A 19,533-nucleotide genomic window follows, 5' to 3' on the forward strand; every position below is an offset into this window, starting at 1 on the left:
TGTAGATATGTGTGTGTCTCTCTCTCTCTCTCTCTCTCTCTCTCTCTGTGTCACTGAGCACACTGACTTGACTCCTTCAGTGAATGACACTATTGTCTGCAGCCACTTTTCCACACACACACACACACACACAATGTACAGTGACACACACACACACACACACACACAATGTACAGTGACACACACACACACACACACACACACACACACGTCTCAATCGGCGGCAGTCAGGCCAGGACGTCATTGAGTGAAGAGTGAAGAATGTCATCTCTCATCCTACCACCCCACACCCTCTCCGCCCCACACCCCTCCACACACACACACACGCACTTCCCCACCCTCACTAAAAACACCCTAGCGGACACACACACACAACACACCGACAATCACACACGCACACACACACACACACAATCACACAGACACACGCAATCACTCTCTCAAACACACACACACACACACACACTCACCTCTCTCTCTCTCTCATGCGCGCGTGCGCGAACACACACACACACACACACATATATATTTCAGAGAGAGAGAGAGAGCGACCAACAGGCAGACAGACATACAGAGAGAGGGGGGCGTGGAAGGAGAGAGACACAGACAGACAGACAAACAGACAGGTTTCCACTAATTGTATAATAACAGGGCGGCCTACAAAACAAGCCTTTCCCTCTTCTCAACCACGTGCGTCACACACACACACACACACACACACACACACACACACACACAGAGGACAAGACGTAACACTAACAGTCATTCCTGTCGAGAGGGTCTAACACTGTACTGTGTGTGTGTGTGTGTGTGTGTGTGATCATGTGTGTGTGTGATCATGTGTGTGTGTGTGTGTGTGTGTGTGTGTGTGTGTGTGATCATGTGTGTGTGTGTGAGAGATGATGTGTGTGTCTGTGTGTGTGTCTGTTTGTGCGCGCGTGTGTGTGTGTGTTTGTGCGTGTACGCGCGTGACGGAAAGACGGTGAAGGTTGTGTGTGTGTGTGTGTGTGTGTGTGTGTGTGTGTGTGTGTGTGTGTGTGTGTGTGTGTGTGTGTGTGTGGTTTGTCGTGCAGGCACATATTTCTTGTTAGTTTTTTTTAATTTAATTTAATTTTATTATTTTATTTTTTTTTAATCTCAGCGTACACGTGTTTGTGAGTGCTTGGTTGGCGCTTTGGATGTATGTATACGCAAACCTAAGTGTGAAGAATTCTCTGCACGCCTTATAGAAAAACAGGTTAAATCATTCATTCATTCATTCATTCATTCATCCATTCAATCGTTCATTCTTCCCGGCCTACAACTGATGCCCCCCCCCCCAACCCCAACCCCGCCCCCCGCCCTCTCTCTCTCTCTCGAATGACAAGTCTCGCCAAAGGGTTTTGTTTGTTGTTGTTTTTTTTCACCAAATAATTATCATGTTTTCTATCAAAACAGTGTCAACTATCAATCAAAACATGCATTGAAACTTTCCTAATTACTGGGCACAGCATGTATGGACGTGCGTCTTTCACTTTCGAAGGGAACCAACAACCGAAAACGCGAACCTCTTGAGGATAAGAACGAACTGTTCCTTCAACCATAAAACCGTGTCACTTTTCTTTCTTTTTTTTTTCCCCTTGCCCCCCCCCCCCTCCCCCCCTACTCTTTTTACTCGATATCTGAGGATAAGAACTGTCCCTTCGACCATAAACCGTATCTTATTTTTCTAGAATACTCTTTTCACTCAATATATATATAATCATTATTATTACTATTACTATTTCCCTCGAAACGCAAAACCGTGCTCTAGCAAAAAAAAAGAGCCAACAGGTACGAACGAACTTGTACAACCACCAACTCACACACACACACACACACACACACACACACACACACAAAAGAAAGAAAAAAGAAGAAGAAGAAGAAAGAAGAAGAAGAAAAAAAAATCTTCACTATCTTGAAAAGACAGAACAACAACACTCCATGCGTTTGCTGAAGCATAAAAACGCGCGTTTCAACCACCTCCTTGCACGAACACACACACACACACACACACACACACACAGAGCGAAACTCCTTACAAGCCTCACGAAAACCCTGTTGGTCCTCTTTTAAAAGAAGAAAGTGACGACCATTTTTTTTCGCACTGACAGTATTATTATTATGACACAGTGAGATAGATCCGTCAGTCTGCTCTGAACGTTCTCAGAAACGATGAGAGAGAGAGAGAGAGAGAGAGAGAGAGAGAGAGAGAGAGAGGGAGAGAGAGAGAGAGAGAGAGAGAGAGAGAGAGAGATGTGGGGAGACAGAGAGAGAGGGAGAGAGAGGGGGAGAGAGCGAGAGAGGGAGAGAGAGAGAGGGGGGGGAGAGAGACGGGGAGATAGGAAGAGAGCCAGGAGAGAAAGAGGGAGAGAGAGGGGAGAGAAAGAGATAGAGAGGCAGGGAGGAGAGAGAGAGAGAGGGAGATAGATATATATAGAGAGAGGGACACAAAGGGAGAAAGAGAGAGAAAGACTGAGAGAGAGAGACATAGAGAGACAGAGACAGAGAGAAATGAGAGACAGAGACAGAGAGAAAGAAAGAGAAAGAAAAAGTGGAGACTAGGAATAAACTGTCAGAGAAGAGAGGGAGGGTGGAGAGAAATGGAGGGGGGGGGAGTTGGGGGGTGGGGGGGGGGGAGGATGCGGAGGAGGGGGCAAGGGGGAAGGGGTGGTGGTGGTGTTGAGGGCTGAGTGACGCAAAAAGCTGCCACACGGCTTAATAACAGACTGCAGGCAGAGCGAAGATAAGGACCAGGCGTGAGTATCATGGAGTAAAGAGGGGCTGGGGGGGGGGGGGGGGGGGGGGGCTGAGAGAAACCCAGTTTCATTCTCGGGGAGGGAGGGAGGGAGGGAGCGGGCGGGCGGGTGGGTGGTGTTGTGCAGTGGGGAAGCGATTATGGCGAAACGTTTCACGTGGTTCTTTTTTTTTTTTACATCCCGGATTCACATTCCATTTCTCCCACCCCCACCCTTTTCTCTCTGTCTGTCTGTCTGTCCGTCCGTCTGTCTCTCTTGTCATATTAATTCACATTTTGTTTTGTTTGCTTTGTTTGATCTTACATCTCTTGACCATGTATCTGTGCCTCCCCCCCCCCCCCCCCCCCCGCTCACAAGGTATTTGTATTTCTCTTTTTTATATCACAACAGATTTCTCTGGGCTGCTCTCCCCAGGAAGAGCGCGTCGCTACACTACAGCGCCACTGGTTTTTTTTATTATTATTTTTTTTTTAAATACTTTTTCCTGCGTGCACTTTTATTTGTTTTTCCTATCGAAGTGGATTTTTCTACAGAATTTTGCCAGGAACAACCCTTTTGTTGCCATGCGTCCTTTTACGTGCGCCAAGTGCATGCTAGCACACGGGACCTCGGTTTATCGTCTCATCCGAATGACTAGCGTCCAGACCACCACTCAAGGTCCAGTGGAGGGGGAGAAAATATCGGCGGCTGAGCCCGTGATTCGAACCAGCGCCGGCGCTCAGATTCTCTCGCTTTCCTAAGCGGACGCGTTACCTCTAGGCCATCATCCACATTCCGTACATTGGTTTAAACAGTATCTTATTTGGAACACGTCACAATACAACACAGATATCGATGAACAGGACAACAAGAAAATCTTATATAAAGTCCTGTCCTGTCACGCGTACATACTGAATATGTGACGGATGTCATCATCATAACTAGAAGACGTGAACATACATGAGTTTTGAACAAAACTAAGCTGAGATATAAATAAAGTGAAGAAAATGAATTAAAAAAAAACCACCCCCAAAAAACCGTTTCTGTGCTTGTAGCTCTGTGCGCGTGCGAGCATCCGCGCGTGCGTGTGTGCGTGCCAACGCGTGTGTGTATGAGTGAACGTGCGTGTACGTGACGACTCTGTTTGCCCCCCTTTGAGCATAATTAGTACACAAATTTAAAAAAAAAAACATTTCTCCTGGAGACAGATATTTCTTAGGTAAATAAATACCTTTCTCGCAGCTGATCGTACTTGGAACGTTCCAGTATAAAAAATGGAACTCATCCCCAATCACAAACATGTTACAAAACTTACATAACCAACCCAACTGTCATTGTATGTCACTGCGTCTCGCTATATCTATTTCCAACTTATGATTACTACTTCGAAATTTGAAGATAGCTGATCGCATACTCATCAAACATTTTGACATCTGTGTCGCTTTTGAAATGTCGATCGAACAAGCATTTATTACTCGCCACAAGCTTGCCTCCATAAATTTTGAAAATCATCTCTCAACGATATGTTGACATTCTTGCAGAAAGATTCCCTCTCCAAGAAGGGTTAAGCATCCTAATACCTAAAAAAACAAGTCTATATAAATCAAATATTATCAAGTATATCTTTTACAGAATATATTTCTTGTATTTGATTGATAACATTAAGCTGATCCAAAATCGAGCTAATCTCATTTTCACAATACGCTAACCGGACAAACACCAGTTTCTCTACATAATCATGTCAGCCAGAGTAGTCCTATTCAATTTTGAACAATGGTTTAAAAAAAAAAATTCAATTCTAAATTTGCAAGTATATTTACATTTCATAATTCCACATTTCTGCACCATAAAAGAAAATATGAACAACAATATTTATTTTCATAACTCTATATTTCAGATTCGTACAACAAAAACATTGAGAGAGAGAGAGAGAGAGAGAGAGAGAGAGAGAGAGAGAGAGAGAGAGAGAGAGAGAGAGAGATCTAAAGTGCCGTATCGGCTAAACACGATACTTTGATATATTTTAAAAGAATCGACAACATCCAAATAAAATAAAAATAGTTCACGCATCACCCAACTCAATCAAAATCAGGCTTTTGATTCTATTTATATTTCTTTTTTTTTTGGTACAATTAAATATCATCATTATAATTTTCTTTACATCAACCTCTAGTTTCCATTTTAAACAACATTTATGAAAGACATTCAGCCACACACACACACACACACACAACACACACACACACGGACATCAGACGATGGTGGACAGAAATAGCCAGTGAAGGTTATGCAAGTTGTTGTAGATAAAAACCTGCGTTGATCGGAACCCGATTTAGCAAACCGAGATGATAACTACACGTGGTATCGTTCCCATAGCTTGTGTGTGTGTGTGTGTGTGTGTGTGTGTGTGTGTGTGTGTGTGTGTGTGTGTGACAGACAGAGAGAGAGGGGGGGGAGGAGAGAGGAGGGAGAGAGGAGTGGGAGAGAGGAGGGAGAGAAGAGCGGGGAGAGAGAGGAAGGAGAGAGAAGGGGAGAGAGAGAGAGACAGGAGGGGGGGAAGAGAGGACGGAGAGAGGGGGGAGGAGAGAGGAGGGAGAGAGGGTGGGTAGAGAGGACAGAGAGAGGAGAAAGGAGAGAGAAAGGAAGGGGGAGAGAGAGGAGGGAGAGAAGAAAGAGAGAGGAGGGAGACAGGAGGGTGGAGAGAGAGGAGAGAGAGAGAGGAGGGAGAGAGGAGGGGAATAGGGGGGAGAGAGGAGGGAGAGAGGAAGGGGGAGAGAGGAGGGAGAGAGGAGTGGAGGAGAGAGGAGGGAGAGAGAGGAGGGGGGGGGGGAGAGAGGACGAATACGAAGAAGAAGAAGAAGAAGAGAGCTAGGAGAGTCAGGACTTTCAAAAAATGGACAGAAAATTCTGACACACCAAACTCTAAAAAAAAAACCTCAGTTACAAAGCTTTTCTCATAACACTACAAATATCCGAAGATAAATAAGCTTCAACAATCCAATCCACTTAAACAGTCTCCACACTGGGAATCTATCACTCGCTCGTATACGGAAAGTTCCACTCCTGCCACCTACACTTTATAATTCGTTGCTTAAAGCATTCCTTATTTAAGAAAACACACACACACACACACACACACACACACACACACACAGAGAAAAACCCAAGAGACAAAGACAAAATTTTACATATGCAAGTTCCCCATTGTCATTTGGTTGCCTGCCCAAGCATAAAGATCACTGTATAATTTTGATGAGAGAGAGAGAGAGAGAGATCGAGAGAGAGAGAGAGAGAGAGAGAGAGAGAGAGAGAGAGAGAGAGAAATCGAAACTTTTTTTTATTGAGGGAAAAGGAATAGGCACTTATCGGCCTGTTTTCATCCTACCCTCGTAAAGAAAACGTATAAACTAATCTAGGAAATACAAGAAGACTGAAAAAAGAAGGAAAAAAAACAACAAAAAAACCCCACTTTGCATGGCAACAACAACAAGAACAATAAATAGCATAGAAAATACACAGTTCCCCACAAAATAACATTGCTTTTGCGTGAAGGAGAGAGGGAAGAAGAAGGTGAGAGAGAGAGAGAGAGAGAGAGAGAGAGAGAGAGAGAGAGGGAGAGAGAGAGGGAGAGAGAGAGAGAGAGAGAGAGAGGGAGAGAGAGAGAGAGAGAGAGAGAGAGAGAGAGAGAGAGGGAGAGAGAGACTCAGTGACGCTCCGTTCTAGGTGGGAATGCGGTCGCGGGTCATGGAATAATCGAAAAGTTATGAGAGTTTGACTCCAGTCACATAATATATATACCCACAAAAAAACACAAAACAAAAAACAACATTGCTCATGTATCATTCTCAGTGATAAAGAACGTGTCTTGTCTTGTGTTGGCCTTGTTTCCAAGGGAGACAAACGGGGAATACCTGTGCTGCACTTCCACCCTTCGCATTGTCCCCGGAATGTTGTATAAGCTTGTGTGTGCATTAGCATCATTTTTTAAAAATTTTTTTTTTATTATAATAAAAGCGTGTCTGAGTGTGTGTGCGTACAGATGCGTGTCTGTCTGTCGATATGTGTGTGTGTGTGTGTGTGTGTGTGTGTGTGTGTGTGTGTGTGTGCGTGTGTGTGTTTGTGTGTGCGTGCGTGCGTTTGTGTGTGTGTGTGTGTGTGTGTGTGTGACAAACAGACAGACAGACACAGAGAGAGGCGCCCGCGCGTGTTTGTGCTTGTGTGTGTTGGGGAAGAGTGGAAGAAGGTTAGAGTGGATGTGTGTGTGTGTGTGTGTGTGTGTGTGTGTGTGTGTGCGTGTGTGTGTGTGTGTGTGCGCGCGTGCGTGCGTGCGTTTGTGTGTGTGTGTGTGTGTGTGTGTGGGGGGGGGGGGGTGGTGGTGGTGGAGGGGGGTGTGTGTGTGAAGGGGGGTGGCGGGTGGAGGGGGGTAGGGAGGGAGAAGGGCAGGAAGTGGCCGATAAAGCCGAGTAGTGTCCATTCTATCTTTTAATGGTGGGGTGATAATAGGAGTGGGGATATGTTGCTATCAGTCATCCTTCATTCCCTCTCTCTCTCTCTCTCTGTGTCTCTGTCTCTCCCTGTGTCTCTCTGTCTGTCTCTCTCCCATTCTCTCTGTATCTATCTCTGTCTCTCACTCACTTCACTCTCTCTCTCTCTTCCTCTCTGCAACACACACACACACGCGCTCTCTCTCTCTCTATTTCCCTGTGTGTGTGTGTGTGTGTGTGTGTGTGTGTGTGTGTGTCTCACAAACATACACATACATACTCCATCTCTCTCACACACATTCTCTCTCTCTCTCTCTCTCTCTCTCTCTCTCTCTCTCTCTCTCTCTCTCTCTCTCCCTCCCTCCCTCTCTCACATACATGTCACCTGAGAGAGAAAACATTTAAAGCCCAAGACAACTCTCTCTCTCTCTCTCCCTCGCCCCCCCCACCCCCTCATATCTCTCTCTCTCTCTCCCTCGCCCCCCCCCTCACCCCCTCATTCTCTCTCTCTCCCTCGCCCCCCTAGCCCCTCATTCTCTCTCTCTCTCTCCCTCGCCCCCCACCCCCTCATCTCTCTCTTCACTCCCAACCCGCCACCCCCCCACCCCACATCTCCCCCAGCTCCCACTCGTGTTGTGTGACTGGGTACATGCAGTGAAGGGGTGTACGGGTAGGAAGCCAGGTGGGAAGGGGGGGGGGGGTGGCAGGGTCAGGTGTGTGTGTGTGTGTGTGTGTGTGTGTGTGTGTGTGTGTGTTGTTGTTGTTGTCGTTGTTGTTGTTGAAGAAGGAAGGTAAGGGGGGTGGGGGTGGGGCAATCCATCGGTCACATCGAGAGAGAGAGAGAGAGAGAGAGAGAGAGAGAGAGAGAGAGAGCGGAGAGAAGAGCGTTATTTATGACCCCATTCATCCTCCTGGTTCACAGCACACCACACACACACACACACAGCCACGTGCACGCACACATGTTTACACACACACGCGCGCGCGCGCGCGCGCACGCACTCACACACGCACGCACACACAAAACACGGGTGGGTCCTGAACCCACCCTGCTCAATGTTTCTGTTTGCATCCCCCCCCCCGCCCGCCCCCCCGTTCCCCTCCCCTAGCTACTGTCCCACAAATCTCTCTCCACCAGCTACAAACCTCTCCCCCGAGCTACAAACCTCTCTCCTCCAACTACAATCCCACAAACTCTCTCCCCCAGCTACAAACCTCTCTCCTCCAACTACAATCCCACAAACCTCTCTCCCCCAGCTATAAACCTCTCTCCTCCAACTACAATCCCACAAACCTCTCTCCTCCAACTGCAATCCCACAAACCTCTCTCCCCCAGCTATAAACCTCTCTCCTCCAACTACAATCCCACAAACCTCTCTCCCCCAGCTATAAACCTCTTTCCTCCAACTACAATCCCACAAACCTCTCTCCCCCAGCTATAAACCTCTCTCTCAACTACAATCCCACAAACCTCTCTCCCCCAGCTACAATCCCCACAAACCTCTCTCCCCCAGCTATAAACCTCTCTCCTCCAACTACAATCCCACAAACCTCTCTCCCCCAGCTACAATCCCACAAACCTCTCTCCCCCAGCTATAAACCTCTCTCCCCCAACTACAATCCCACAAACCTCTCTCCCCCAGCTATAAACCTCTCTCCTCCAACTACAATCCCACAAACCTCTCTCCCCCAGCTATAAACCTCTCTCCTCCAACTACAATCCCACAAACCTCTCTCCCCCGAGCTACAAACCTCTCTCCTCCAACTACAATCCCACAAACCTCTCTCCCCCAGCTATAAACCTCTCTCCTCCAACTACAATCCCACAAACCTCTCTCCCCCAGCTATAAACCTCTCTCCTCCAACTACAATCCCACAAACCTCTCTCCTCCAACTACAATCCCATAAACCTCTCTCCTCCAACTACAATCCCACAAACCTCTCTCCCCCAGCTATAAACCTCTCTCCTCCAACTACAATCCCACAAACCTCTCTCCTCCAACTACAATCCCACAAACCTCTCTCCTCCAAGTACAATCCCAGAAACCTCTCTCCCCCAGCTATAAACCTCTCTCCCCCTAGCTACAATCCACAAACCTCTCTCCCCCAGCTATAAACCTCTCTCCCCCTAGCTACAATCCCACAAACCTCTCTCCCCCAGCTATAAACCTCTCTCCCCCTAGCTACAATCCCACAAACTTCTCTCCCCCAACTATAAACCTCTCTCCCCCTATCTACAATCCCACAAACCTCTCTCCCCCAGCTATAAACCTCTCTCCCCCTAGCTACAATCCCACAAACCTCTCTCCCCCAGCTATAAACCTCTCTCCCCCTAGCTACAATCCCACAAACCTCTCTCCCAGCTATAAACCTCTCTCCCCCTAGCTACAATCCCACAAACTTCTCTCCCCCAGCTATAAACCTCTCTCCCCCTAGCTACAATCCCACAAACCTCTCTCCCCCAGCTATAAACCTCTCTCCCCCTAGCTACAATCCCACAAACTTCTCTCCCCCAGCTACAAACCTCTCTCCTCCAACTACAATCCCACAAACCTCTCTCCCCCAGCTATAAACCTCTCTCCCCCTAGCTACAATCCCACAAACTTCTCTCCTCCAACTACAATCCCACAAACCTCTCTCCCCCAGCTATAAACCTCTCTCCCCCTAGCTACAATCCCACAAACTTCTCTCCTCCAACTACAATCCCAAAAACCTCTCTCCTCCAACTACAATCCCACAAACCTCTCTCCTCCAACTACAATCCCACAAACCTCTCTCCCCCAGCTATAAACCTCTCTCCCCCTAGCTACAATCCCACAAACTTCTCTCCTCCAACTACAATCCCACAAACCTCTCTCCCCCAGCTATAAACCTCTCTCCCCCTAGCTACAATCCCACAAACCTCTCTCCGCCAGCTATAAACCTCTCTCTCCCCCCAGCTACAACAACCCCACAGGCCTTTCTCCCCCTAGCTACAAACCCCTCTCCCCCAGCTACAATCACAAATCCAACACATCGCCACACAACAGACAACATCACAGAGCGCCAACACCTGCCCTCTGCTCTTCCTCTGCACTTCCCCCTAACCTACACACACCATCTTCAAAAAGGACAGGAGTGGATTTTATTATGAAGAGATGACAGAGAACGAACTGGCTTTTCTGCTAAGAAGACCTCCCAAATCCTCTCTCTCTGTCTCTCCCTCCGTCCCCCAGGTCCCCTCTCCATGTCCGTCTGTCTGTCTCTCTCTCTCCCCCCCACCTCCCCGCACTTTCTCCTCCCCCCCCCTCCCCCAGCACCCGATCTCTCTCTCTCTCTCTCTCTCTCTCTCTACGAAAGACAACTTGAAAGCCAAGTGAGATGGATGTCTAACGGTTTCACGGTGAAATCAAAGGTTTTCGAAGAGAGTGACCTCGACGTTCTCACTCTCATCCTGAACTGCAACGCGCTAATGATCATCAAAGGAACGGCTGGAAGGTCTCCGGAGTGCCAACGTGAAGGTTTACCACTACAGAAAAAAAAAATGTATATGTGTGTGTGTGTGTGTGTGTGTGTGTGTGTGTGTGTGCGCGCGCGCGCGCGCGAAAGCGCTTTGATTTGTCTCTGCACAAGATTCAGCGCTATATAAATACCATTATTATTATTATTATTATGTGTGTGTGAATGACAGAGAGAGAGTTTGAAAGAGAGAAAGAGAGACAGACAGACAGACAAACGGACAGACAGACAGACAGACAGAGGGAGTAGGATATAGGCAGACAGAGAGACAGAGGCAGACAGAGTGAGTGAGAGAGAGAAAGTGAGAGAAGACAGAGAGACAGACAGACAGACAGAGGGAGTAGGATATAGACAGACAGAGAGACAGAGGCACACACACACACACACACACACACACACACAGGGAGTAGGATTTTGGCAGACACAGAGACAGAGGCAGAGAGAGAGAGAGAGAGAGAGAGAGAGAGAGCGAGAGAGAGAGAGAGAGAGAGAGAGAGAGAGAGAGGGGGTGGGGGGGTGGGGGTGGAGATGGGAGTTTAGGGCGAAACAGCTGTAAGTACATGGCCCCAGCCAAACTACGTCACCCGGTAATTGAAGGTCGGCGCGTAAACACACACACACACACACACACAGAGGTAACGGTCTGCCTTCCCTCCCCCCCCTCTCTTCCAACAACATCCCCCCCCCCACCCCCAGCCTCAAGTCCTCCTGGTGAGGGGAGAGAACGACCGGCAGCCGGCCAGGTGCTTCAGGTGCCGGGGGTTCAATGCCAACCTCTCGCCTCCCTCTCTTCCCTCGTCTGGGCTTGTCAGCCTCCCGTGCTGCCTTGAGCCTGCTGTTCTGTCGTCACTCTCCTACTGTGCTGCCTTCACCCTGCTGTTCTATATTCACCCTCCCGTGCTGCCTTGAGCCTGCTGTTCTATATTCACCCTTCTGTGCTGCCTTCAGCCTGCTGTTCTATATTCACCCTCCCGTGCTGCCTTGAGCCTGCTGTTCTGTCGTCACTCTACTGTGCTGCCTTCAGCCTGCTGTTCTATATTCACCCTGCTGTTCTATATTCACCCTCCCGTGCTGCCTTCACCCTGCTGTTCTATATTCACCCTCCCGTGCTGCCTTCACCCTGCTGTTCTATATTCACCCTCCCGTGCTGCCTTCACCCTGCTGTTCTATATTCACCCTCCCGTGCTGCCTTGAGCCTGCTGTTCTATCGTCACTCTACTGTGCTGCCTTCACCCTGCTGTTCTATATTCACCCTCCCGTGCTGCCTTCACCCTGCTGTTCTATATTCACCCTGCTGTTCTATATTCACCCTCCCGTGCTGCCTTCACCCTGCTGTTCTATATTCACCCTGCTGTTCTATATTCACCCTCCCGTGCTGCCTTCACCCTGCTGTTCTATATTCACCCTGCTGTTCTATATTCACCTTGCTGTGCTGCCTTCACCCTGCTGTTCTATATTCACCCTGCTGTTCTATATTCACCCTCCCGTGCTGCCTTCACCCTGCTGTTCTATATTCACCCTCCCGTTCTGCCTTCACCCTGCTGTTCTATATTCACCCTCCTGAGCTGCCTTCACCCTGCTGTTCTATATTCACCCTGCTGTTCTATATTCACCCTCCCGTTCTGCCATCACCCTGCTGTTCTATATTCACCCTGCCGTTCTATATTCACCCCGCTGTTCTGCCTTCACGCTCCTGTTCTAATATTCACCCTCCTGTTCTGCAATCACCCTGCCGTTCTATGTTCACCCTGCTGTTCTATATTCACCCTGCCGTTCTATATTCACCATGCTATTCTATATTCACCCTGCTGTTCTGCCTTCACCCTGCTGTTCTATATTCGCCCTGCTGTTCTATATTCACCCCGCTGTTCTGCCTTCACCCTGCTGTTCTATATTCACCCTGCTGTGCTGCCTTCACCCTTCTGTTAGAGCTATATTCACCCTTCTGTTGTGCATCCACCCCATTCTGTTCTTTTGTCACGATTCTACTGTGGTCACCCCCACCCCCTTCTGTTCTGTAGTCGAAGAGTCTGTTGTACACTCAACACTCTTGTCCAATAATCACCCCCTTTCATTCTGTCATAGATTCACCAGACAGTCGAGAATTACGGTGTGAGAGAGAGAGAGAGAGAGAGAGAGAGAGAGAGAGAGAGTCTGCTGTACTTGCTCTGCGGGTGGGGTGAGGGGTGTGGGGTGTGGGGTAGGGGGGGGGGAGGGGTCGGGTCACGTGTGGCTTTTTTGTCTGGACCAGGACCAGAACCAAAACACACCCTAGTTTTTTTTTTTAACCCCGAAAAGATTTACAACTTTTTTCTTTTTTTATAAGTCGTTGGGACCATAATTCTTTCTTTGGGCGCCTTCTTTCAAAACGAGTAGTAGTAAAAAAAAAAAAAAAAAAAAAAAAAAAAACCTCCGAGATCACATGTGACTGTGAGTCTCGTTTGATCTTTCGATTCAAAAATAGTAAAGCGTGCATTCCTGCCCTGCTAATACACACGCACGCGCGCGCGCGCGCGCGCACACACACACACACACACACACTCGTGTCCATGGCTATAGCACAGACAGCAGAGCAGAACTGATGGAGAATCGTAGTTCAGGCTCTTCGGACATAGTCTCTGCGGACGGCCACAGAACTGGCCCCTAAACTAATCACCAACAACTTACACACACACACACACACACACACACACACACCGGACCCAACACACACACACACACTGGTCCCAACACACACACACACACACACACACACACACACACACAGGACCCAACACACACACACACACACACACACACACACTGGACCCAACACACACAGACACTGGACCTAACACACACACATACACAAACACACAGGACTCGACACACACACACACACACACACACACACACACACACTGGACCCAACACACACACACACACTGGACCCAACACACACACACACACACACTGGACCCAACACACACAGACACACACACTGGACCCAACACACACAGACACTGGACCCAACACACAAACACACTGGACCCAACACACACACACACACACACACTGGACCCAACACACACAGACACTGGACCCAACACACACAGACACTGGACCCAACACACACACACACACACACAAATACACAGGACCCAACACACACACACACACACACACACTGGACCCAACACACACACACACACACACACACACTGGACCCAACACACACACACACACACACACACACACACTGGACCCAACACACACACACACACACAAACACACAGGACCCAACACACACACACACACACACTGGACCCAACACACACACACACACAAACACACAGGACCCAACACACACACACACACACACACAAACACACAGGACCCAACACACACAGACACACACACACACAAACTGGACCCAACACACACACACACACACACAAGACCCAACACACACAAACACACAGGATCCAACACACACACACACACTGGACCCAACACACACACACACACACACACACTGGACCCAACACACACACACACACACACACAAACACACAGGACCCAACACACACAAACACACAGGACCCAACACACACACACACACACACTGGACCCAACACACACACACACACACACAAACACACAGGACCCAACACACACACACACACTGGACCCAACACACACACACACACACACACACAAACACACAGGACCCAACACACACACACACACACACACACACACTGGACCCAACACACACACACACACAAACACACAGGACCCAACACACACACACACACACACACACACACACACACACCGGACCCAACACACACACACACACACACTGGACACAACACACACACACACACACACACACACACACACACACTGGACCCAACACACACACACACACACACACACACACACCGGACCCAACACACACACACACACACACACACCGGACCCAACACACACACACACACACACACACGGCTAATCTGCCGTTACGATTCCTCCCCCTCCGCCACCCCCACGCCCCCCACCAACCCTCCTCCCTCCCTCCACACACATCAAAAGCTTCTGAAGGTGATGGGGAGAGAAGATAACGACAGGCCTTGCCCTCGCTGGCCCGCTTCCTACCCACCACCAGATTCCCACTCTGTGCAGCATCAAAATAACCACCTCTCTCTCTCTCTCTCTCTCTCTCTCTCTCTCTCTGTGTCTGTCTGTCTGCAAATGCAGGCATCATCATCATCATCATATATCATATCTATACATGTGAATGTTTACGTATGTATTTGTGTGTATCCGAATTCCCGTAAAGACAGGGCCTTCCCTTCCTGGCTTGTTTCTACCCACCACCAGATTCCCACTTTGTGCAGCATCAAAATAACCATCTCTCTCTCTCTCTCTCTCTCTGTCTCTCTCTATTGATTTACGGACAAAATTTCTTCAAGACTGTTTAAACATGTCTCTTAGTTCACTTCTCCGATCAAACAATAAGCAGAGAAATGTCCATGTATCAAAATTTATTTTCCATGCGATCAAAAGGAGAAATCATATACTCAGACCTAATTAAGTAGAATTAATATCAAGTCCATGAATATTATGATATTGTGTCATCTATTCAAGTGTTATAATACCCCTTCCCATGCCCACCCCCAGTCCCCTGGTTTTGAATTGTGGTCCATGGCCAAAGTTCGTTAAAACAATTTCGTTCGTTCGTTCGTTCGTTCGTTCTCTATGTGTCTGCAACCAATACGTGCCCAGCATGCAAAACAAATTCTACCGAAGACGAATATCACTTTATGTTTGCATGTGACTGAAGCGTACGAACCCATTAGACAGAAAATGTAACCTGTTTAAGGCGCCTGTTATCAGAAGGCAAAACGTAGTTGATGTGTTTATAGCTGATAATGACGAAGTAATTAGATCCTTGGCAAAATACATTGCTGAAGCAAAGAAAAGCAAGAAAACTTTTGACTTCAGTTTGAAAACATTCTGCTTATAGTTCACACTGATTATCTATTTCTTCTTTATGTGCTTGGTGGTTTACTTATTGGACAGTATCGATTACACTACCTTTGATAAGGTGTCGGCCTACTTTTGTATGTACATAGATGGAGATTCGCATATACGCCGAGAGACTGTTGTCTGCATGTGTGGAGTAGTCTCTGAGAAATTTTCTTTGTTTATGTTTCATGTTTGTTTTTCTTGGACAATACTCATGAAATTGTGAGCCCCATGTTATTATGGCATGTGTGCTGATGACATTAAACAGTTTCAGTTTCAGTTTCTCTGTGTCTGCAACTGCAGGCACTATTATCATCATATATCTATACATGTGAATGTTTACGTATGTATTTGTGTGTATCCGAATTCCCGTAACGACAGACTTTCCCTTCCTGGCTTGTTTCTACCTACCACCAGATTCCCACTTTGTGCAGCATCAAAATAACCACCTCTCTGTCTCTGTCTCTGTCTCTCTGTGTCTGCAACTGCAAGCATTATCATCATACATCTATACATGTGAATGTTTACGTATGTATCTGTGTGTATCCGAATTCCCGTAAAGACAGGGCCTTCCCTCCCTGGCCTGTTTCAGTCCACCACCAGATTCCCACTTTGTGCAGCATCGCATCAAAATAACCACCTCTCTCTCTCTCTCTGTCTCTGTCTCTCTGTGTCTGCAACTGCAAGCATTATCATCATATATCTATACAAGTGAATGTTTACGTATGTATTTGTGTGTATCCGAATTCCCGTAACGACAAAACCTTCCCTTCCTGGCCCGTTTCAGTCCACCACCAGATTCCCACTTTGCGCAGCATCGCATCAAAATAACCACCTCTGTCTGTCTGCCCGTCTGTCTGTCTGCAACTGCAGGCTAATATTATCATCATACATCTATACATGTGAATGTTTACGTATGTATCTGTGTGTATCCGAATTCCCGTTTGCACTTCATCATCGTCGTCATCATCATCATCGTCATCTCTCTCTCTCTCTCAAATACACACACAGCTTCACCATGAGGCAAAGGTGGAAGGGACGGATGAAAAAAATGGGTGTGGAGGTGGGGGGTTGGGGACGGACGGGGGTCTGGGGAGAGAATAGAAGGAAGGAGTGTGGAGAAGGAGGGAGAGGGCAGTCGGTTCCAACCCCCCCCCCACCCACCCCCGCTTATTTTGCGCGCGCGCGCGGATATGCGACTGCGTGCGCGCGCACGTGTGTGTGTGTGTGTGTGTGTGTGTGTGTGTGTGTGTGTGTGTGTGTGTCCATGTGTGCTCGAGTGCATGCGTGTGCATTTGTAGTTCTGGCTTCTCGGTCTGGTCTTGGCCACAATCACCACCACCACCATCACCAGTACCACAACCACCACCATCACCAGTACCACCACCACCACCATCACCAGTACCACAACCACCACCACCATCACCCACCACTACTACCACTACCATCACTACTGACTACTACCACCACCACCACCACACCACCACCACCACCACCATCACCAGTACCACAACCACCACCACCATCACCCACCACTACTACCACTACCATCACTACTACCACCACCACCACCACACCACCACCACCACCACCATCACCAGTACCACAACCACCACCACCATCACCCACCACTACTACCACTACCATCACCAGTACCACAACCACCACCATCACCAGTACCACAACCACCACCATCACCAGTACCACAACCACCACCATCACCACCACCACTACTACCACTACCATAACTACTGACTACTACCACTACCACCACCACCACCAGTACCACCACAACAACCAGTACCACACACCATCACTCACAGACCAGATTGTGAGCCACTGCACCACACTGGTTTATAGTGCCACATGCTGTTCCTTTCCTTCCCCCACGCCCCTACCCCTCACCCCCCCCTACTCCCTGAAACCCCCTCATCCTTGTCTTAACCCCCTCCTCCTCCCCTCCCCCTCCCCCTCCTGCCCCCCGCAACCTCTCCTCCCTCTGCTTGTTGCCCTTTTAGCCGAGCGCTACTACTACTACTACTAACTAGTCTTGTCTTGTCCTGTCGTGTGTGCCTCTCTCTCTCTCTCTCTCTCTCTATGCCTACTACAATACCTTTAGTAGTAGTACTGCTGCTGCCTTTCTCTTCTAAAGTCTTACTATTATATATATATATATATATATATATATATATATATATATATATATATATTCTACCTCCATGCTTCTGCACTCAACGCTTCCTCATCCCCTCCCCTCTCCTCCCCGCTCCCCCCTCCCCCCACACCCCTCCCCACCCACCCCACCCACACAAACCTCCCCTCGCACGTGCACGCACATCCCTCCTCACCTGACTGTTGGCCAGGTGCCGTGTGGTGTGGAGGGAGGAGGAGGAGGATGGAGCGAGAGAGAGAGGTTGTTGGTTGGGTGGTGTGGGGGTATAGTAGTAGGCTTGGGGTGGTGGGGGCTGGGTAAGGGTGCTGAGAGATAGGAGGTAAGTGCAATGTGTGTGTGTGTGTGTGTGTGTGTGTGTGTGTGTGTGTGTGTGAGACAGACAGACAGACAGACAGAGACGAAGACAGACACAGAGAGACATAGAGACAGAGACATAGAGACAGAGACAAAAACAGAGACACAGAGACGAAGACAGAGACAGAGGAAGAGACAGAGACAGAGAGAGAAAGAGAGAAAGCGAGAAGTAACACAGGATGTGTCAAGTCAAGTCACCCCCAATATAACATAATAAGCCTGCACGACGTGAACAGCACCACCTAGTACACCACCACGCCCTGTATAGCTATCTATCTATCTATTTGTCTGTCTGTCTGTCTGTCTGTATGTATGTATGTATGTATGTATGTATGTACCCTGGGAAAGGTGTCCTGACAGCCAGACAGGACTTGGACTGGCACCAGCTGTCAGTAATTAAAGTGTTATATATATATATATATATATATATATAAGAAAAAAAAAGTAAAGTCAATGGATGATGTCATCAGCTCATCTCAACATCTATCCCATCCAACCAACCAACCAGCCCCCTCTCCCCCCTCCTCCTTCCCCAACCCCATCCCTCTCTCCCCCCCCCCCCCCCCACATACACACACCCCCTCCCACCCTCCTCCCCCCCCCCCCCTCACCCCCCCCCCCTTTTTTTTTTTTTTTTGCCCTGCACGTGCCAATGGTGGTACACAGAACAACCGAAAAAGCTCGCTGTGTCCTTCCCTCACCCGCACCCCCTCCCCCCTCCTTCATCATCACTTCAAACTCGTCACATACACCGCTTCTCTCTCTCACACTACAGCTCAGAAAGGAGACTAAGACAACAGGTGGAAATCACCTGGGCTGGGAACGGGGAGGGGGGGGGGGGGGGACCCCCCAAAAAAACACCACCAAAAAAACAGCCGACGAAGCTGCAATCCCCCCAAGCAGCAGACACACTGTGTGTGATAGAGGGGGTCCACACACACACACACACACACACACACACACACAGCAACTGGTCAGCCGCTGGGTCAGCTTGCTGCTATGTGATGGTCACTGCACGGTCATTATTTGTATCTGTATTTGTATTTCTCTTTTTTTTTTTTTTTTATCACAATAGATTTCTCTCTGTGTGAAATTCGGGCTGCTCTCTTCCCAGGGAGAGCGCGTGGCTACACTACAGCGCCACCCCCTTTTTTTCTTTCTTTTTTTTTTTTCCTGCGTGCAGTTTTATTTGTTTTTCCTATCGAAGTGGATTTTTTTTTTTTTTTTTTTTTTTTACAGAATTTTGCCAGGA

At 48.3% G+C, this 19,533-nt stretch overlaps 1 protein-coding gene across 6 annotated transcripts in view; it reads right to left on the reverse strand.

The window, feature by feature from the left end:
- Positions 1 to 19,533, reverse strand: part of LOC143275352 (diacylglycerol kinase delta-like) — a 314,465-nt gene that overhangs the window by 100,000 nt on the left and 194,932 nt on the right. The window lies entirely within an intron of this gene.

The sequence above is a fragment of the Babylonia areolata genome, chromosome 30, assembly GCF_041734735.1.
Source record: "Babylonia areolata isolate BAREFJ2019XMU chromosome 30, ASM4173473v1, whole genome shotgun sequence".
Classification (NCBI taxonomy): Eukaryota; Metazoa; Mollusca; class Gastropoda; order Neogastropoda; family Buccinidae; genus Babylonia; species Babylonia areolata.